General features: G+C 37.1%; 1 long non-coding RNA gene across 1 annotated transcript; it reads right to left on the bottom strand.

Moving 5' to 3' along the window:
- Positions 1 to 376: 376 nt before the first annotated feature.
- Positions 377 to 22,855, bottom strand: LOC104856171. Its single transcript, XR_778573.1, has 4 exons — positions 22,767 to 22,855; positions 20,985 to 21,067; positions 1,466 to 1,540; positions 377 to 594 (listed from the first exon to the last, which is right to left on the bottom strand). It is a non-coding gene; the product is annotated as an uncharacterized LOC104856171 (long non-coding RNA).
- Between the last annotated feature and the right edge of the window lie 366 nt (positions 22,856 to 23,221).

The following is a 23,221-nucleotide window of genomic DNA, read 5'->3' as shown; positions in this document are numbered from 1 at the left end:
TCCTTCTACATGATAAAATGTCCAATAAATAAATATAACTAATAGAAAGAAAAATGTTACAATTTTATCATCAGATTGTTGCCAAAATCCAGTCTCTTATCACCACCTGCACTGGTTCTGAACTGCTCCAAATTGTCTTCATTTGTTCTCCTGATCTCCACACAGGTCACCCACCTGGTCATTCGTGCTGTGCACTTGCCTCATTTTCAGAGAGCGGCTCTCTACAGCATGAGTCAGGCAATATTATTTTTTTCAAAACTTTTTAATGGCTTTCAGCTTCACTCAGAAAGGGCTTTGCAAAGATTCCAAACCCCTGTGTCATCTATCCCTCATTATATGCTTGGCTTCATCTTGAAAAGAGCCTTAGCCCACGGGATATCGTTTCTAAATTGGCATCTTAGCTGTACTTTTAATTAGCTCATGGTTTCTGGTGATGAGGTTTATTTTAGGACAAGTAGACCCAAGTTTGTGTTATCCATTGTTATGCCTCTCTCAGTGTCGACTGTGTCTCTTGATCAGACATGTTATGAAGAAACTTGTCACGATAAACCACAAGTTGTGAGTCCTTTAATGATGACACTGGCTGTGATGGTCCTAGTGGTAGGTAGGAAAACAAACCCACAAAAAGATCTCAAGTTAATATTAATATTGGAATCATTTCTTAAAGAACAGAAGGTCTGATATAATTGACTTTCTACTAAGTGACTGGCTGGTGTAAATCAAGGGCTATCACTATGACAAGTCAGATACTCATAAAAAGCAGTACATTCATCAGCTTTGCTGAATGAAAAGTCTGTGCTGTTGAACACATGCTTAGCCTCTCTCCTTACCACCATGGCTTTTTGGTTCTTAGAATCTTTGTGTATGTACAGGAGTGACCACACACAGACTCCTTGAATCATTTTAACTACCTGGTTATGCAATAGCTTCCATTCAACCTATGCTCCCTGGGATATCTTGAAAAATATACAGGCTGGATTCCTTCCCACATGTCTACCACAATAAATTTTCAGCAGAGTTCTGTTCTTCTGGTCCTCAAATTTTGTCTCTTCTGAACTGAAAAACAAGTCAGGATGTTTGACCATCTAGAAGCCCTATTAATATTTGTACTGCAGGACATTTCCGTCTCCAGATCAAGGTGGTAACCGGATGTGTTCCTTGAATCTGGGAGAATTTCACCTCATCGCTGCTTTTGAGGACACCCATCACCGGGACCCTGACGAGTTAGCAGTCTAGTTTGGCTTGCAACAACATATTGAGCTGAATTATGCACGAATCAGGACTGGATTGCGTTTCTTTACTGTCAGTTCATCACAAAGCCACAAATATAAGCAAAAGAAGAGGGAGAACCCTAACATAGATACAAGACGTGAAGTCAGATAGTGTAATTTATATCAATTGTAATGGCCTTTTTGTTCCCTACACATGTATGATTTGTGTTTGACAGTGCTCTTGACAAGGATACCTGGTTATGTAGCCATTTGATGTCCCACTGATGTCTTTTTGTTATGCTCCTTGTCTTTGTCGGGCCCAGTGGCTTCTGGAAGATATATTTTTAATTGTTACCTTGCTGGATGGGAATAAATCTGAGCTGTAAATCCATTCATTATTTGACCTCCCTCACTCCCCACTCTGGTAGGATAGTAAACCATAGCAGTATTTGGAGTCCCAGAGGTTTAATACTGTTTAGATTCATTGACAATAGTCTTTGAAAATTTAGGTATTTCCCTTGTTTTATCTAGTGCATGACTGCCTTTGTAGGGTAAGGCTTAGAGAAATATATATATATATTTCTGGCAGTAAAGCAGGGTCTTTCCTCAAGGAGATCTGGCCTCTCTTTTTATCCTATCTATGGGGTGGCTTTGGATGAGAACAGTGTGAGGGGCTGTGACTTAGTTTGCTCTGAGAGATCAACTAAGGCGTCAGTAGAATGTTCACTTACAGCAGTCTGGAGCCACTATGATCATTCAGCAGTCTAAGCATCCAGTTTATTGCTCTGGCCCTGTGCATCCACATATCCTGGAATAATTGGCAAAATCTTGAAATTCTCTGTCTTTGTGGTACTTTTTTCTAACTATAATCCTCCTTTTTGTCTCTTGCTTAGATTTGAATGTAGAGTTAATGAGAAGCAGTAAGCGTGGGTGATGGGGAGGATCAGCAGTTCTCAAGACCACAACTGCACGGGCAATTACTACAGGTTCTTTAGGCAAAGGTAAATTGAATGTAGATTGCAGAGCGTGGGCTGCTTTTGCAAGGAAGGAAGGCTTCGAGGAATTTGAACTTCATGGAAAACTCTCAAAATGTTACCATCCCAATTTTAAAGAGTCCCTTCACCTAGCTAAATGTTAGCTGAGATTGTTTCTCTCAGTTCACAGTCCCAAAGGAAGAGGGAAAAGCGATAGGCTAAGTCCACACCTTACTTCATACATCATACACCATCCAATCCTCTCCCTGACGCTCGGCGTCTTCCAACTGTGGTGGTTATACCAACATAACACTCGATGGCAGATGATGATCCAATAGTGCACCCTTAAGTCTTTAACATTCATGTGTATATACATCCATATATGTGATATATATTATACATACAATCACATGAAAGCAGGGAGCGTCACCTCAACATTTCATTATTTTTTTCTTCTTGTTTGAAAGAGGAAGAGAAAGGAATTACCGGGAAGAAAAAGAAAAACTAGATTTAAAGATTTTACTAATAAAATAGACGCTTTTCTAAATTCAATTTTACTATTCTTGCTTTTGAAACAAGGCTTAGAACTGATATTCACTGGATCATTCTTTACTTCGCTGTGCTGAGACTTCACCTTACCCTTTCTCCTCACCAGTATATTGTATACACTTCTTGAACTATACCTTCCTCCAGTCTGACCATTTCCATTACGTTACCTATTCAATTTTTTCGTAAATCTGTAGTTATCCCTTGTCATCCTCCCTGTTAACTATGATATTGTTTGATGTGAGGACAGTTCTGGTGACGAGCTGCATAAAAGGCCCCAATTAAAAGCCCTTCCTACACCCATGCCATTTGTCATGTGACTGTGCTGTTCTTCTAGTGTTTTATTCCTGTGGCTAACAGAATAAGGTAGCATTGAAGGTGTGCTGACCCCAGGAGAGGCCTTGGCTATTTCTACTTGTCCTCTTGTACTTTCTGCCATTACCCTAAGAGGGGTAAGTCTTTGCTAGCCAGTGCCCTTTCAACAGGGCTGCCCAAGAATAAATACAAAGTAAAACCTTCTGTACATGTGTTAGTAGAAACCGCAACAATCAACCAAGCCAAATTTGAAGAAGCAGCAGCCTCGTCTCGCCTAGACTAGTGAACTTCCCATCGACCCAGAGACATATATAAATAAACACTTTTACTACAGTTTACTTATTTATGTAATTTTTTGTAGCAATACCTAGCTGACCCAATGGCAAATATGTAAAGATTTTCAACCAACTCATGTCCCACCTCACCTCTTGCATTATTATACATAAAATGACATCACCATAAATAGTACAAATATTGCAGAACATTATGTGGCATCTAACACTGAAAATTTTTTTTTCGTGAGGCCAATTTTTTTAGAGTGAAAAAACTTGCTTAGAGTTTAATTATTTTTTCCTTAGGTTAAATTATACCACCATTATTGATTTAGTTTCTTATTGTTTCAAATGAAAAGTGTGTTCCTCCTTTAGATATTTTTACCCCCAAAATTTTTAGATTGATATTTTGAGCGCTTTAATGAATGTAACCATTGGATTATGTTGGCAGAGTTCATATAGTTTTTATTGTTTAAATCAATATGAAGAAATAAAACAGCTTTAGGACCCACGTGTTACTGTGTCCATTTATCTTTCAAATATTCTTGTTTTACTTATGGTGAAGTCCGAGTCATTCAATGAGAAATGGATGATTTTCTAACACAATAAAGACATCTTGGATACAGTACAGTTGGTGGTGAGCAGTGTGTCTGATCCTATAAGGAACTTGTTTTGTCAACAATGTACTAGATTCTAGAGTGTGAAATTGTGGTTTCTACTTCATATGAACACGTCCTGCAGCTTTAAAGTTTAGTAAACTAATTTCAGTTCTTGACTTAAAGTACTGCTGAGATGTACTTCATTTCTCAAATTCTCTTTCTCTAAATATATTAAAGGTTACATGAAGGTCAGGTTTTGCTCATTTCTCCTCCCTCTAAAGATATTCACCTGACTGCTTATTTATCTCTTCCTTGCAACTGGTGTCTGAAATCTCACTCTTTCCCAGCCTCCTTACTGTCATCCTTCATTTTTTTTTACCTCCTCTCAGTTTTTTGATTGACCAATATTTGCGACAAAGAATTTTAATAATCTTGATCCTTTACAAAATGGAATAAAAATAACTTTTCAGAATAAAATAATGTAATAACTGTCTCATGGAATTATTGTAAAATTAGGGCATGAATCTCTCTGCACACCTTCATATTCAACTCAGGGTGCCTATGTTCTGCTAACCACTCAATCTCTTTGCTGTTCAACCAGTCCTCATTTGTCTATTAATTATATGTTTTGGGATGAATCTCTGTGGAAAAGAAGCTTGGTAATGTAGCAAAGAATGACTGACTTGGATGGTGTTTGTGGAATATCTCTACAATCGTGAGCTTCACATTGACTTTACAAAATATGAAAAAAATGGTCTTCTTCAAGAATAGCTCAGATTCATTGATCACTTCTTTTGTATCAAATTCAGAACATCTCTCCAAACATTATTATTTACTCTTATTTAGTCAGTGAGGAACTTCAGGGACAGAAAGCCTAGTTATCTTGCTAAAAAAGTATGGATTCCAGGAAGATGAATTCCAAACCTAGGTTTCTATGACTCTGGAGTCTACATCTTTATGCTTCCTTCCAAAACTTTAAATCTCTTCCACTGAAAGTAGCAGAAAAAATTCCACTCAAATCAAAAGAATCTTCACTAAAACCATCTAACCAGTACCATAAGTAAGGCAGCAGAGACACATACCGGAAGACACAGAAAGTTTAGCAGACAGAAATAGTCAAACAGGATGATAAGAACAACTTGTTTACAAGCCATACCAAGAATATCTGGGGGCAAAAAAAGTACAGTACTTTGACTGTGAATAACTTGTTCTGTGACTGTACCACAAGATAAGCAAGCATTTCTAATACATTTTAATTTGATAAACAAGCGACATCTTGCAATACAAGTAGTGTGTGATACCAAACATCACACGATCACTCCCCCTGCGTGCAGCTGCAGGATTGTGGGTGTTCATCTCCCAACACCAAGAGGCTATGGAGAAGATCTCACCTGCACAGGAGGAGCAGGGAAGGCAGCAGAATCCTTCCCTTCAAGTGAAATTAAGAAAATGTGCAAAATGTGGGACACAGTTCAAAATTTTGTAGAAAAGCACCACCAGAATAAAACAGTAGCCATGTGAATGACGAATGTGTTTAATGACAATGCAGTGTCACATGTCCACGAAATCCTCCAAAGAGGCAAAATCAAGTGTCATTGGATAGGTATCTTGTTAAAGGTGCACAAAAAGAGAAAGAATAGATAGCAGTGATTCTGTTAGTGATGGTGAAAGTCGTCCTACATGATAAACCTCTTCTCTCGTCTCCCTCACCTCAGCCATGAACACTTTCAAAGGTAAATGTAGATTATTTTTCTTTATATTTTGTATTTTCTTTATTATTTTGAATTATATTACATGCAGTACTACAATCATTTTTATATGAATATTTTTGGGTTATGGAAAGAATCACCTGAGTTTTCATGATTTCTTATAGGGAAATTCCCTTTGATGTACAAGTGTTTTGGATTACAAGCATAATTCTGGAACAAATTATGCTTGCAAACCAAGATTTTACTGTAAAATATTTTTAAATATTTAATACTCTATTTGAAGAGAATAAGATTAACACAGTAGACAAGCTGTCAAGAAGTGATACCTGGTCAGTTTGCAAAGGGTTAATTGAAAATACGTTCTATAATAATTGAGAAAAATAAAGACTCCTGTAGGAAGTGGTGGAGAAAAAGAAGGCTCAGAAAAGAGAAACAAAACAACTTAGCCAGGGACTAGTAAGACAGGCCAGTAAAGGAAGAGAAAATTGCTCACAAAGATATTATTTGTTACTTAATTTATGGAGCATGTGATATTCACACAAGGAAGAGCTATATTAAGCTACCATTCTCGAGTGGATGCTGTAGAATAATAATAACACATCATTTAACTCTTACTACTTGCCAGGCCCTTTTATGAAACTCTTGCTACTTTAAGTGTGATTCAGCACGATCTAGAACTAAACAGTCAGAGTTACAGCCATGCTTCCTGAAAGAAAATTTACACTTAGAAAAAGAATCTCAGATGATTAAAAAAAAAATACACCAGGGTTTGGGAAGCAGAGTATCAGAATATTTTACTTGGTTAACCCTCACCACACCAACATGGGAAGGTAATATTATCATCTTCATTTGTGCATGACAGAACTGGGGTACACAGATAATCAGTAACTTGAATTAACTCCCTGCAGGCAGATAGGGGCAAAACAGGATTCAAACCCGTGCATCCAGAGCTGCTGCACTGACCAACCACATTATTAAGCTCCCATGATGGGCTCACACTGGGCACAGAAACTCAAGAGCAGTTGCCAGTTGGACACCAACAAATATCATCCTTCCATCGCAATTAGATTTCTTCTTTTAATTCAGGACTGAGGGAAAATTTCAGGGTCTTCACTCAGAAGAGAAGCAGACAGTATCTGAGATGAGAACTAAATTCTTATTATGCAGGACACTAAAGGGAGATAAATATACAGCTGCTTGCAAATTTCAAAGGCCATGGTTGTGGCGAACTTCCCCACCCTGGGAAAGGGTGAATATAGTTCTCAGGTGAGTGTCCCTAAGACAAATATCTTCCCTCAGGACATAAGGTTGGCATTTTCCTCTGGACATCTTCTCGGTTTCCCATGTCAGTTTGCATAGCAGCGATCCTTTTTTTTCCTTTTAATTGCACAATCTTGAGTTCCAATTGCAGAGAGCTCTCAGTCTCTCCATCTGCAATTGCTCAGAATTCAAACTGAATTCAGATTGTATATTTTTAATGACACCTAAACTTAAGTGACAGACTTCTACATTCTGTACACCCTACAAAATCCTGGTGCCTCTTTTTTCCTGAGAACGAACCCCTCCTTTGTATGACACCACAGCTTTCTTTGCCATCTCTTTAAGAACTCTCACTGATTTGCCTGGTATAGTCAGAATGTTATTTATCCCAATGCTGAATCTTTGGGTGATGAAAAACTTCCATGTTGAAATGTAACTGGAAAAACTACTCAATAGGGTAGAGAAACTTGGAGTAAATAATAATTTGGGGATATTTCAATTTATTGTCCATCTTGCCTTTTTGCAGCTCCCTGGAAAGTTAAAGTTAATCATTTCGTCAGCTATCACACAGCCTGCACATGTTGGAAGGGACTTTAGCAAACAATGAGGTAAGAAATCATTTGAGCAATGTATGTAGATACTATTAAGTTTGCCAAACTATTCAGGACTCTTTCACTATCTATCCTGAAAATAATCTTGTGAAACTAAGATTTATGAGGAATCAAAATCAACCAACTTCATAGTCAAATGAAATTGGAATGGCTTAGTGTACATGCAGCCTATGTAAATTTTTAGACAAATTAGCTCAGGAAAATCAGACACAAATTTTTTGGTAAGCACATATGTTTTGTTCAACATTGTGAAATAAAAAATTTTCAAATTAGCAGAATTACCACAGTAATGTGGATAGAGTTATCACTATTTTAATTATTTATAGAAATAAGATAACTCTTGTACTGAGTGCTGTAGAGCGAAGCTAAAGATTTTCAGTTTTGTTTTGAGTCTAAGATATATAAGATTTGTACAATGTGAGAAGAAAAGATGAGGCAAACCCTAGTTATCCTACTGCTCAGCAGAAGCACATAGCTGTTGAAGGAGACAGATACAGAAAAATCATGAAAATGTTCCTGTGATATATTCCTATCACATTTTTCTGTTCTCCCGGATCAACTCCCTACTCAGCTGTACCTCAGGAGGCTATATCTGCAAACTACTGTCCTTCTAGGATCAACTGTGGTGGAAACTGGAGAGTACCAGGGTGTCTCTTCCCCTCTCTGCTGGCTCATCAAAGGGGTTTTATCTTTCCCAGAATCCCAGCTCTCTGCACAATCCTTTCTACTGTGCCCATGTTGTACAGCTCCTGGGATGTACTAATGCCGCCCCCCTTCTGGATAGTACAACTTCCTTCTGTTGCTATCTTAGGGTTGACTCACCATGCCATGTTTGACTTCTTAGCACTTCTGACACACTATACATTAGTTTTCTGCATTAAATGCCTTTGACCGTATTACTGGTGGTCAGTTCTGCGTTCCCCATTAGTCCCAGTTTCTCCATCTATAGAATGAATAAGTTTAATCACCTCTTTCTTTGCTATTTGTTCTCATGGCTATAGATAATGTACGTAGCATTTAGATTGTGCCGGCAAACTATGGCTTGCAAGCCAAATGCTTGCCACTGTTGGGCTGAATTTTATAACAAAAATGTTACTGGAACACAGCTGTGCCGTCATTTACGTGTTTTGTATGAATCCTGCCCGCAAGCTATCATGGCAGGGCTGAGTAGTTGCTAAAGAGACCATATAGCTTGCAATGTCTAAAATAATTTGCTTTACAGAAAAAGTTTGCCAACCCCTGGCAGATAGCATAGCTCTTGTCTCATAGTAGGTGTTCCATAATTGGTAGCTTTTCTTTTCCTCTTATACCGTAAAGTCACGTTTCTGGTTAAACAGTCCTAATTATAATTTTTATGGTGTATAGTGAATTATCTTGGAGGTGGCATTAAGGAATGCCTGTCTTTTAGAAATGACAGGAAGTATTAGAGATGATCTGTTTCTTCCCTCTTATTTTCATTTGATGTCTGTGGTCTATTTCCACACTCAGGTCTTTGACAGTAGAGCATATCCAATAAACAGAGCAATAGCTTCACATGGATTTTGTTACTAAACAAATGCATGCGATAATCAACTTATAAAAAGAAAAGGATTATTTTGGCTCAACGTTTTGGAGGTTTCAGCCCCTGATTAATTGGCCCTGTTACTTTTAGGCCCGTGATGGGGAAGCACGTTGCTGCAGGACCACATGGTAGAGAAAAATGGCTCCTCCTACAGCCAGAGAGCAAAACAGTGAAGAGGAATAGGCGGGGTTCCCGCTGTCCCCTTCAAAGCTATGCTCTGGGTAATCCAAAGACCCCCTACTTGGCCCCGCATTTCCACCCTGTCCCAGTGACGTGAAGCTGGGGACCGAGCTTCTGACACGTGTCCTTTGGGGGACCCTCAAGATCCAAACCATGGCAATGGGCGATCCATGCAGGGCACACAGAAAGCCTGCACCATCACGATGGATATCTGAATTGCATAACGAAGGGATAAAGTTACCTAAAAAAAAAGTTCCTTGCATGTTGTCGCTTGTGTGTGCAATGTGGCTTTCACTAGCAGGCTACATAGACCTGCAATACAGTCAGTAAAATATCAGTGAAAGAAAAGGTGTTTCACCTATTGTCCATCATAAAGCAAAAATGAACTCTAGTTTGAGAGAGTTTTAGGCTAATTAAAAAGTCCATTAGTGATTATATTAAGAACATTAACTTATTTTTCCTTCCGTTCGATGCCGTTTGACCTATGGATTTTTTTTCTCTCATTGAGTTTATTGGTACATTTTAGGTATACAGTACAGTTACATTCATTATTGGGATCTTGTACCTTTACATGACAGGTCTTGGTTCTCATTTTTTCCCCTTATCCCTGCCCTCCCTTCACCCCCTCCTCCCCTCCCCATTTACAAACATTTTATTTCCATTTTTCATTTTCTCACATTTTTTCCCTTTTCCTTATTACCTTTCCCCTAACCTTCCCATTTTCCCTATACCTTTAGCCCTTTTCTTCTTATTTCACATTGTCAATTATCTCATTAGGATCTTATGTACTATTATACTTTATTCACACCAGAGAAACGTTTCGGTATTTACACATGTGTGACTTATTTCACTTTGGAGTATATCCTCAATATGCATTCATGACATATAGATTTAAATAATGTATGTGTGAGAAGTTGAAAATGAGGTATGTGGGAAATTTGTTATATACCTTTAAATTGTCTTCTCCCCAAAAGCTGAATGTGATCTCTCATAATTGAGAGATGCTTGCATAAAATCAACTCCAAGCAAGTTCAAAAGTATGTGCATCTTTAAAAAGCATGAAAAGTTGCTCCAACTCTAAAGTTTATGTTTCTTAATTACAAAAATGGGAATTATATGATATTATATATGATTTGCTTGAGTAAAAATATGTAAAATGTTTAGCTTAATATCTAGAACATATTAGCTACTCAAAAATGATAAGTGACTCCCCATTTTTCAGGACACAAATTAGAGTCTATTGATACTCATTTAAACCATATTTATCTTATTCTAATTGATTTATATCATACATTCTGTTCCAAATTTGAGAGAATCACACTCATATTTCTCGGAACATTTGATTGATGAAAATAAAACATTAAAGCATAGGACAGTGGGTTGGCATTATGACAAAATAGCAATCTAATCATGGTTTTTGCATATTTATATACTGTACCACCTTTTGAATGAAGAAAGATCATCATAAAAGATATGATCTCATAAACCATTTGTATTTTAAGTCTTGTTCCATTTTTAAAGGAATATTCTGTGAATATTAGTGAATATTCTGAATTCATATTACTTTAAACTTCATTAGAAAAAATCACATATAATAGTCATTTTAATATATAAATGAAATTATAAGGAAATTATTTGAGTAGTCTTAGTTCACTTGTATTACAACTTATGTAGTTAGATATTTTCTGAAAAGAAGCTTAGAGGCTGAACACAGATTCAGGGTTATTCACACACACACAGACACACAAATATAAAATTGTTAAAATGTTTTCTTGAGTCTCAGGACAGGAATACCACTTAAAAGTGATGACAGAAAAATAATACAGTCATACTATCAGTCTAGTGGGTTATTTCAGATCATTGCAAACATTGCATGTTGAATTGAGTGGTTTTAAAGGTATTCTTGCGTGTGTGGAAGGTCCTTATTATATGGATGAGCTTAGAAATCAATATCATGAACCTGTAAAACTGAGGATGAGGACTTTTAATTCAAAGTTAGCAGAAAATGCGCAGGCTAATCAACAGCCTAACCCACAGACCTATTACAAATACTTTCTCATCTTGATACTTATATCACATTTTGATCAAAGGAAACTGTAGGCTAGGTCGAAATGAACAACTGGTCAGATGAAGGATGACTAAAAAATATTTTTTATTTTAGCACCTATAGAGACAGTAGGCTGACCCAGACAGTGAGGTCAACCTTGTATTAGTTTGGCAAACATGTTTTAGGTTATCCAGAAAATCTAATATTCTGAATATTATGAATCTAGACTTAACATTAGAATAGTAATTAAAACCCACCCGAATTTGTAAAATCTGATCATCTCATAACCAGAACTTGCCAGCTAGAAGACATCATTTTAGAATTTCTCAGTTCTTACCGCGATGAAGAGCAAATGACAATATCAGAAAGGTAATGGATCAAATACTCAGATACTGTATATCTCTGTGTTGCAAAATTTAAAAAATCAAATGCTACATGTTACTTACGCAAATATTTAATATTGTCAATTTAAAATCCATACTTTCTCTATGATAATATTTCTGAGTTCATCTGATCAAACTTCCACATTTTGATGTGCTAATATTTTATTTTTATCTTATACACACATTGAATTTGAAAGATGTTTTACAACTTTGGCTGTCTCAAAACTAGACTTGGACTGAACACTGAAGACTAACGCTCTGGATTTTTTATCCAACAAGCTTGAAAAATTGCTGTGACAATAAGTCAATTTTGTACTTCTGCTTCATGAAAGAAAAGGAATTCTCCTTCCCAGAGAGATGTATAGAAATGCTGTTCATCATAATTATGACTGTGTAACTAGAAATATGAGGCATAAACATATTTCGTGCAAAATGTAAACATTGCAACAAAGTGAGTTGGGCACCTGGGTCTCATCTGGATTTCCTTAGAATCAGTTATAGTACCTAGGTAAACACAGGTGTAGATCTTTTTAAATTTGCAGTATGTTATTCTAAAATTATAAGTGAAATCATCTTGTAATGGCCACTTTAACTAACAGCTGCACAAGCTTCCAAAAACTGACTAAAATGTAATAACTTTTGGCAGCAAACGAGGAAGTTTGTGTACACACACATACAAATATAATGTAAAAGACAAATGTATACTCAAAGAGAAAAAATTTCTTAAAAATTTATGGTAAGAGAGATCTGGAAGCAACTGACCCTAAATGAAATGGAGATGTTGTAGTGGAAAGAAAATAAGCTCTAGGTAATGATACAAAGACGTGGTGAAAACACCAGTGGAAAGTGGCACCTTAACTTTGTTTACCGAGTCAGAAAGGATGCCTGTCTAAAATTAAGAGGTTTGTTGGAAACTAAGAGGAGAGTCGGGCATACGTTTAAGTTTCTTATCCTTTCTATATGACTGCCTATCTCTCCCCCACCCCTCTCTCCTTTTCTATCCTTTCTGCAATGAGCTTAACATGTGGCCTACTGCATATATGAATATTTAACAATTTGAAAAGTCACTATGAAGTAGGGAGTCTGGAGACTTCCTCCTGACAGGCTTCTAACTAACCTCTTAATATAGTTTACCACTCAAGACGTGCTACAGACTGCCTGCCTTGCAAGCGCAAGGACCCGAGTTCGATCCCCAGCTAAAAAAAAAAAAAAAAAAAAAAAAAAAAAAAAAAAAAAAAAAAAAGACATGCTACAGAAACATCAAGGGTAAGATAACATTTTAATACGGATTACTGCAGAAGGGTAATGCAAATTTGTGGATGTTGAAATTCCACAAAAAATACTGAAAATTTAACACAGACCTTCATACAACTTTTTTCAGGTGAGCGCCTTTTGAAGAAATAACTACTAATGTTCCTTATGCAAACTGGAGAAAGGGTTTGAAAGAAAGAGGCTGAACAGAATGGAGACAATAGCTCCAAAAGTACGTTTCCTTTAGGTCAGCACTCCTTAATAACTCCACACCCTCTCAGGCCACCTCCTCTACACAGTACACATGGCCTCTGGTTAGTAACATAAATTGGCTATTTTAATGGGCTGGGCTTCCCATGACCCTTGGTAGGGGGCAAGGTGTTATGGTGATCAATAGCCTTAAGAATGTTGTATATTTAAAAGAATTTCCCACACTATCTCAAGCTATGAATTTTATGACAGAAAGCTCAAACTTCTGTTTTTAGCAAAAGAAAATGAGGAAGCTCTCACTCTTGAAATTCTTATTCCACAAAGACAAAACTTCAAGGCATCATACTCTGGAACAATCCTGTGATGTTTGTCAAATCTAGGCTTTTTCCTGACATCTTTTACCTAAAAGGTTGCTTGCAAATCGTATGTAGTCCTTACTTCTCTCTGGGCCAAGGGAATGAAATTCCAGTACAATCAACACATGACACCAATTAATCCAGCTTTTTTAGGCCATCATTAAACAAAAACCACTCAATCTTCAATCTAGGAGAAGGACTTGCTCCGCTCCACACCAAAGAAGGACTGCTTGTGATATTGTGTTTAATAAACATTCATTATAAACAATGACTCCTTGGGCTTCCGCACATAGTACTTTCTCATGGGGCCCAGCTGCAGCCCTGGGGGAAGGCAGGGGTTAGGCACCTGAGGCCTTCCCCAGGGGTTACTTTATCATTGGAATCCTTTGTTCCAATGAAAGTCTACTTCTGAAAATGAAATCAGTGAGGCCCACCACTCCCTCACTTTATCAAACATACCCAGCTCACTGGCATCTAGCTTCCCATATTTTAAGTGAATTGATGTTTTGTAGCAGAACCCTTTGCTTTTTATCACTAACATTGCAATGAAATGTCTTTGATACCCTCCATGACTTTCTCCAGCTTCTATTTTTATTCTAGTCAGTTGACTAAAATGAATTGTCTCATGATTCAATGCTCCCTCTACGCTGTTCCAAGGCTAATTATAATAGTCTACTCATATACTTGTCCATCCCTCTTCTTATGGAAAGGTGGTCTGTTTCTTGTCAAAACATGAAGGCATTTTTTGCTTAATAGAGTATGCAATGTCTCTTAAAATACTTTCAACTGATAAATAAAGATTTGTATTGTAGTCATTCCTCCATCCACAAAGGGTCCTGTGACCTTAGGAAAGTTAATCAATTATCATCTGATTTGATTCTATAACATTCACATTGCGATAAATATTATTCATGAGCTCATAGAAAGTTATGAGAATGATAGTCATATATACATATATATGATGACATCTTACTTTTTAAATTTAGTAATTTAAATGAAATGATGACCTTTCAAATTGCAAGCCTACCAAACCAGCAGAGGCTCCCTTTTTAAAAAAGAATGCCTTGATTTTAGGTGAAAATACAGATTTTTATCTAACTTAAGTATGTCAAAGTTTCTTTATGAACAGACAAGTTTTAGGAGCCCCAAAGACTATAATGAAGGGAAAAAACCACTTTCAGGAGGTTGGTGTTGAAACCTGCTGCTCTCTTTTACAGTTTTTCATATTTAGTTCAAGTGTTCAACTGTTTAGTGGGCTCAGATAACTTAATCAGTGAAGCTCTTATTTTTGGCATTCTCACATTCCAAATTAAAATTACATTATATTTTTTTGGGAAAACCCCCCACCAGTACCATCTGTGAATTGAATGGTGTCATTACATCAAAGTACTGCAATTAGAACAATAGGGTAAAATTAATGCCAATGTTAAGTACAGATGTGCCAAATATGATGGGTAGTTGATACACAATTCAAATTGACAACCACGTGCAATGTGGAAAGTATCCAGGCATAACCCCAGATCCAGTTGGCCAATGGATGTCATGATTGCCTTACAGAGAACATATTTAAAAGAGATTTATTTGGCAGTAAGAAAAAGTTAGTTTGAAAAGACTATAGTCTGTCCCAGGTTACTCATGCAAAGCTTTCATTATCTCAGGATAAAAATGGACCCTAAGGAGATCCAAAGTGCATATAACATTCCATAGCCATGGAACAAAATTCTCGTTTTTTTCTGTTTAGGGATAGAACATTTGGTATTTATAATATCCGGTAGATTGCACGGCATTATTAGTCCAATGTTGCTTTATTTCCCCATTTTTAAAGCTCAGACAACTATTAATGTTAGCATGGGAGTTTCTTAGTGCAAGCTGATAGAGTGCTGTATTTTGTTATTTAAGCTCACTGAATGTATAAAACAAAGTTTTTGGCATGTATGATCATGGACTAGAGTTCCTTTCAGATTAGGATATTCTATTGTTCCACACTAATGTTAATACTGAAGGGAGAACTTTACCTTGATGCTCAAGCATTCTTCTTTCAATATCAGATTGTGTCAAATACACCAGCATAAAATGCTACAGAAAAAATATGATTTAAGGTGGGATAGTATAGGCAAATCTGCAAGGCATTAGTATCTCTATCAGCCCTCAAGCTACAAATGGTAAAGAGCATTTTCATGTTGAAATAATTTTGCTACTAAACCCAGAAATTTTTAGCAACAAATTTAAAACAAACATTTTTTTGTGTGTGAATAGGCATAATTAACCTATAAACCTCCTAGCAGCAGCTTTTATTTAAGCAAATAAGTTTCAAAAATGAGACAATATTTATTAAAGCAAGAACAGCAGTTGCTAGGTCAACAATTATATGGAGATATCAGTTGACGCATTTTTGTTCCTGAAGGCTATCTTGAACTGAGGTTATGATGATATTTTTCTATAGAACAAAAACTTGCTGCCCAAGAATAATGGCATATCCACATTCTTTTCTAAAATGTCACATTTCCACATTTTTTTTCCCTTCATTATTGCTCAATTTTCTCAGTCTTAAGAGGTCTAAAGTATAGGAAGGGATATAAAGTAACACGAACACAGGATGTCAAGAGAAAGAGTCTCATGATTTCTGCCACCCATCATTACAAATCCCCAAGTTTAGTATAAGAGGAATTTAGCATTACTTGATGCCCATTATTACTCTCACTCCTTCTATCTAAAGAATAATTCTTCTCCTAGATCTCCTTGTCCCTCATTCTCTTGTGTTCACAGCTCTAGAACTGCTCTCTCTCTCCTCTACGCCATCAATTTCTCCCTCACGATGTGTTCTTTCACAACAGCTCACAAACAAGCTATTTTTCTTACAAAGACAACTTTTCCTTTGCCCCATAGGCCTCATTAGCTGTTATCTTGTTCTCAGCTTCGCTTTCAGACAAACTCTCTTGGAGCGACCATCTTTACTGTGATGCATTTTCTTTTACTGTGTTCTCTTAAGCCCTCTCCCCTCGGGTCTCAGACCTGTGCCACTTTGCTGGTTGTACCAGCGAGGCTCACAATGACAAACTGAGTCATCCGGTCTTAGACCTCGTTTTACTTGACCTATCAGGAACACTTATTGAGAAATCCATTACCTCCTTGCTGTTTATTTTTTTCATCTAGCATTTTGCATTTTCTTCTCTTCCTCAGAATCTTTATTCAATTCTCTTTAGAGCATTCCTGCTCATCACTGGTGACTTTCTTTTGGGGCCGATTTTGGCTCTTCTTTTCTTTTCTGCTTATTTGCATTCCTCTGATGTCATGTCGAGTCTCTCGGTTTTAAAGTTCTTCTGCTGAGTGCACTAAAATTTGGATCATTAGTTACTAGGTCTTCCCTGAAATCTACACCTAAGTGTTATACTGCTTATTCAAAACCTCCACACGGATCTCCAAGATACATTGATTTAACATGTGTGAAACTAAACTCCCTATTCTTCTGCCCCCAAACCTATTTATCCCTTGATAAGAGCTTAACTGTGCTTGGGTGCGGTGGTGCTTGCTTGTAATCCTGGCACTCTGAGAGGCTGAAGCAGGAGAACGGCAGATTTGGATATAGCCTGCACAACTTAGAGAGGCCCTGTCTCAAAACAGAGCTGATGATGTGAGAAGGCTGTGGTGTCAACCTCCAGTACTGGAAAAATAATCTTCATTGTGCCTCCTCATCCATATTTAAGGCGTACGCCTAATACCACAGGGCATTGCCATATTTAGAAATAAGAATTTAAGGTAAAATGAGATTGCACGTCTGGGTCCAATTCCATCTGACTGGTGTCTTTATGCAAGGTTGCAGTCAGGAGACATTAATGTGCACAGAGAAAAGATCTGTTGGTCTTCCGAATCCTGAATTCTTCTTCCCCTCAGACTGTGTTGCCTGAGCAGAAATCCTGTTGGAAACTTGGAAACAGCCCCATTGCCCATTAACTGAAGACTGGATAAAGAAGATGTGGCTTTTCTATAATATGGAGTACTACTCAGCCGTCAAGAATGAGAAACCAAAGACATTTATAGCTAAATGGATGCATATTGAGGCCACACTCTTAAGTGAAATAAATAGGACACACTTGAGTAAATACCAAATAGTTTCTCTGGTGTGAAAAACTAAAAGTATAAATAAGGTTCAAATTGTATAATTGATAATGAGAAATAGGAAGAAAAGGGCTAAAGGGGAAGTGGAAGTGGGAAGGGGAGGGGAAAGGTAAGACGGGAAAAGAAAAAATATGAGAAAAGGAAAAATGGGAAACAAAGTCTTTGAAAATAGGGGAGGGTGGAGGGCTGCAGAGAGGGCAGGGGCATGGGGGAAGAAAATTAGAAGCAAGATCCCAATGATGAATGTAACTGTGCTGTATACCTAAAAAGTACCACTAAACTTAATGAGAAAGAACAAAAGAAAGGAAAGAAAGAAAGAAAGAAAGAAAGAAAGAAAGAAAGAAAGAAAGAAAGAAAGAAAGAAAGTCCTGTTGTCCCCAAATGAAGACTAGAATCCAACTACTCCTCACCTCCTCTCATCGGAGAGCCCCCATCCAGTTGTCACTGTCCCTTGCCTGGTGCACTGCAGAAGCCTTGTGCCTGGCGATCCTGCAGAGAGCTTTGCCCCTGCACTCCATCCTTCGCAACTCAGTTGGGTGGGTACTTTAAGAAGCAGGTTTAAAATGCTCAATTCTCGGCTTTGAAGCTGTCCATTTCATTCTGAGTAAAAGCCACGGGCCTTACAGCCTGCCTTTGGGGCTCGAGAACGTCTCCCATTACCTCCCTTGAAATTTCTGGCTTCCCTTTCGGCTGCTCCCTCCCTCACTTGTCCTGTGCCAATTAACCCATAAACACTCAGGGATGCTCAGCCTTAGGCCTTGGCACTGCTGCTGCACCTGCTAAATTGTCTTCCCTTCCACATGGTTTATACTTCCTTATTTCCTTTAAGCTTTTGCTCAAACGCTGCCTCAAAGAGCCTTCCCGGCCGAGATTATGTGAGATGAGGGTGCCCTTGACCTCCTCTCTTGCTAATCCCCCTTATACTGCTGCGATTTCCTCATAACTAGTTAGTAGTCTGTGAATTTCCTTCCTTGCTGATAATATTTAAAAATTGTAAAATTCTCCCTTTAGAACACAAGATATACAAAGGCAGCCATTCTTTATCTGTTTTGTTAGGGGACGTACCGATTGCTTTGAATGTCACCTGCCATGCAGAAGGTGGCCATCAACTCTTTGAAGAGCTAATAAATGAACATAAGGTGCCAACAAATGCTAAGAATTAAGAAAAAAATACTATTAAAACTTTAAAAAGTTCACATACTTCTCAATTTCACCTTTCTCCTCCACTTCTGTAGTAAAACACAAGGAATTTTCTATTTATAATTCCTTAAGTATCCTCATAATTACACTAAGTAGCTATTGCTGTGTATTTAAAATAAAAAACATATCTGTATCTGCTTTTTTGCTTCTCTTTATGTATGAGAGGTTTTTTTATGCTGATGATAATGCTATTTATTTCTAATGCTGTAGTTTTCTATTAAATTAGTTCACCACAGTTTTAAAAATACTAGAAATCTGGCTTATTTTCACATGTACCTTGAAATACTTATACTACTCAAGCATTTCTGTACTGTAAGGATTGAGATTGGCTAGCCCCAGAGAGACTGACAGTTCCCTATGAGTTCAGTTTGCCAAAAGATAATTTTTCAAAATTCTATTCTTTCACTGAGGGTACACAGAAATGAGGAAGGGTCTTTTGGGGATCAGAGTTGAGCTTCCACTGTCCTGCAAGAGTCAAGGTCTCTGGCATTTGGTTTCCTGATATTGGAAAATGTCTCCATTTTTGCTTCCTGTCTTGTTCCTCAATCTAGTCTCATTTTGCCTTTAAAGGATTTAGCTTATTTTCTTTTAAACTTAGCAATGTATTATCAGTGCTGCCTGTTGAATCTTATCCAGAATTTCTACATGTTTTAAATTCAGTTTTTTTCCCGGAATACCTGTTTGCCATATTGCAAGAAGCAGCAGGAAGCTTAAACTTTATAGTTAATTTTAAAACTGTCACATATTGATGAGTTTGGTGTTGTTATTTGGGGTAGGGTAAATGTTCTATAATAACAACTGTGTTTTTGGAATATTAAGATAACAATAGCAACCGGCACTGAAGAGTTATTGTGAAAAAGTGATTTAATTTATATATCTAGTACCATATTAAAAACTCTCAGGTCATCTGGGACTGATGTGTGTATTTTAATAAAAGGAATGACAACTAGACATCCATTTGCATACAGTTGGGTTCATGCCTCACACCATACTTAAAGACAAACTCTACATGCATGAGAGATCTAAATATACAACGTAAAACTACACAAGCTGAGTTGGTGAGTAAACCCTTTAGAATCTGATACAAGAAAGGCAGATTTCAAACTATGACTCAAAATCCAGTTGATCTATAGTTAAACAGAGATGAATTTAAATATCTAAAATAAAATTTGCGTGAATGGCAAATGTCAAATTCAAAAAGCAGATGACAAACTAGAAGAAAATATTTGCAAGGTATGTCTCAAATGACAGGCTAGTATTCATACTATCTACAGAACTCCTTAAACATTGAGCGAGAGAGAGAGAGAGATGGCCTCTAAACATATGGAAAGATTTTCCACCTCATTGACCAATTTGGCAAAAAATCGAAAGTTTGATCACACACTCCTATTGTTGAGGCTGTGAGAATCTAATACAATACTAGGGGAAATATAAACTGATTACGCCTATTGAAGTGGAATTGGGTCATATCTAATAAAACTACACTTGCATTTACCTTTTGTCTAGCATATTCTACTTACCATTAAAAAGTCATTATTTAAAAATATGAAGTCACTGTACTATTGTATTAAAATCTATTGCAAATTTTCAGAAAAAAATGCAAAGGGCCAAACATGAGAGATTGTTTGAATAAATTATGGTACGTTTACCCCAAAGCAAGCGTCTGCTCAATTGTAGAGAGGGGGAAGGATGCTAGAAACTAATACAGTGACTTCCAGGATGTATCTCGAAAAACAACATGCAAAAGAGTATGTGTAGTGTGCTATGTTTTATATGGAGAAGGAGAAAGAAGAGCCCAAGTGTATGATTACAAAAAGAAACATAAGAAGGTGAGAAGGCTGAGCCCAAAGCTATGAAACAGGTTATCCACAAGGGATTAGGCAGTGTTAGAACAGAAGGACTAGGAGAGGGGGAAACATTTCTATCAGTATAACTTTTACTAGAATTTTTACATTTTTTGCCCTCCTAAAGTTTCGCTGATTTAAAAAACTTAACGAAGACAGATCAAACCTCCTAAACATACACACAAAAAGAAACAAAAGAGCCTTACGTATAAAAGACACATAAGCAGGACAGGGGGAAAAAAAACTCATTTAAGTAACTTCAAAACTCTGAGTCTTGTAAAGAGTCAAAAAAGCTGTGATTTTTTACTTACTCGATTAGTTACTATTAATGGTACTTACTGCATAGTAATTCCAAAATTGTATTTTGTGTGTTGTGGGAATCAGGAAATTAGGAACTATTTCGATATTGTAAGCAACCAGAACTGTGGGTGAAGGGAAATAACAGTAAGGATTTGGGGAACATAGGGAAGAATCCCGTGGCGTCAGATTGTAATTCTAGTTAGTAATATGAACTCTTGCTATTTCCACAATACATGTGCATCTGTGCTTTATCATCTATATGTAATTCATATGTATATACGCGTTATTATAGTAATTCACATCTAATGCAACCACACATGTTTTGTTCAATGAAAGCATCTGGAACAAAGATATCTCAGTAGCACTGAGCATCTACATTTTGGTTTCTAACTAGCCTTCCCCAATGAGGTTATCTTATAAACGTGGTCATTACAAGGCTGAGTAAAAGAAAAGGTTGAGGAAACAACTGATTGCACCAGAAAGGAAGGAGATGTTCAGAAAATAAAGAACATATAAAATGAGCCCCCGCCCAAAGCCAGCTTGATAGCTATCTCTGGCCAAATTCTGGTACATTTGGGTGGCAAAATGAATAAAACCATTAATGGATTCAACACACTGAACCTCGAACAAATAAGTAAACTCTGATATACATGGGAAGGGAGGAGAAAGGTGAGTGGGATTTCCTTTATCAAAGGACGTCATCTGTCAAAGAATGTCAACCAATACATGTTGGAGGCATAGAGTTAGGAAACCACTATTTACAAACTTCACAAGCACAATAGAATTCATTTGGGGAGAACCATAACTGGGCACTAAAGCAACAAAAGAAATTTGGGGGGAAGTAAAATATTCTTTATAGTCAGAGGTGTCTATCAATTTTTATTTATTAATTACAAACAGAAATAAATATATCTTTGTGATGGGGAAATGTGATGGATTCTCCTTAAATCATGTAATGGAGTTTGAGTCAACAGTAATGGCGCACAGGGGCATTTTATCGCCCTTAGGTGATGCCTTTAGAAGGCAGAACGGTAGAGAAGGCTCAAGTGGAATTTCTTCCCCAGATGCATAAACTAAACCTTCTCTGGAGCACACAGATGAACCCAGATTGTTTGACAGTGTAAACAATATCAGTGTCATGTCATAAAGGAAAAGGGTAGGAACTGGAGTCGGTGGGAGGCTTACTATTGAATTAAAAGCCATTGGGACGTCATCAAACTTCAATTCAAGCTTCAAACTTCAGAAACTATAACTATGGAAATAAGGGAATGGGGGTGGCACCCAGATCAGGGAGGTGGACCCTGGATTCCTCTATGTTCTTCTTTCTCTTCTCTTCTCATTTCTATTCTTATCTTTAGTTTGCTATGTTTCAGCAAGTACTCAATGCTGCCCAAATATATAACTGAGTAATAAAATTCTAGACAGTTAAACCAATGCCTGCGTTCAAATCCCCAGGATACAGTACCTCATTTCTATGTACATTAATTTTTTATTTTAAAATGAAATAGTGGAAATATCTACTTAATAAGAGTTGTAAAGATAGAATCAGTTAACAGAACTTGAATGTAGCAATGGCAAATTTTAAGTTTTCGAAAAAGAATAGCTATAGTAAAAGAAGCAAATAATTTATTGTTCAAACAACAATACTTTTGGCGGTGAAACAGCAACAAGAACAATTATGCTGGTATAACAGGTATCAATTAGAGTGTTTTAGGAAAACCAGGATGTAAGATACCTATTATGTCTATTTGATTAGAATTTTTCATAACTGAATAAAAATGTTACCATCATGATTGTATTTAATTCAGTCAAAATACATACGAGGAAATGTTTAGTGTCTGTATAATATGGACAAGGAAATCCAGCGATTTTAATTGACTCCCACGGCCACACTTCTAGAAGAGGCTACCTTCAGCCTGAAAGAGGCTGTCTCTGGTTCCAAGACCCATGCTCGTCATAATGTTCTGTATTCTTTCTCCACTCTCAGGAATCCATAATCCTTATCACACCAGAGCATGAAGTTGAAGCAAGTCTCCAACCTCTGGATCATCATTTGTGTCTGACGTTAATATTTATTCTCGCTATCCAGGGACATATGTTGTTGTGTTTTTAAAAATGTTTTTTTTCGTTTGTTTTTTTTTTAGCTTTAATGGAGTTTATTGGTACATTTAGGGATACAGTACAGTTACATTCATTGTTGGGATCTTGTACCTCTACATGACAGATCTTGGTTCTCATTTTTTCCCCTTACCCCCGCCCTCCCTTCACCCCCTCTC

The sequence above is a fragment of the Fukomys damarensis genome, unplaced genomic scaffold (genome assembly GCF_012274545.1).
Source record: "Fukomys damarensis isolate Sample0158 unplaced genomic scaffold, DMR_v1.0_HiC HiC_scaffold_19, whole genome shotgun sequence".
NCBI lineage: Eukaryota > Metazoa > Chordata > Mammalia > Rodentia > Bathyergidae > Fukomys > Fukomys damarensis.
The sequence above is the reverse complement of the archived record's forward strand: the minus strand, read 5'-3'. Positions and strand labels throughout refer to the sequence as shown.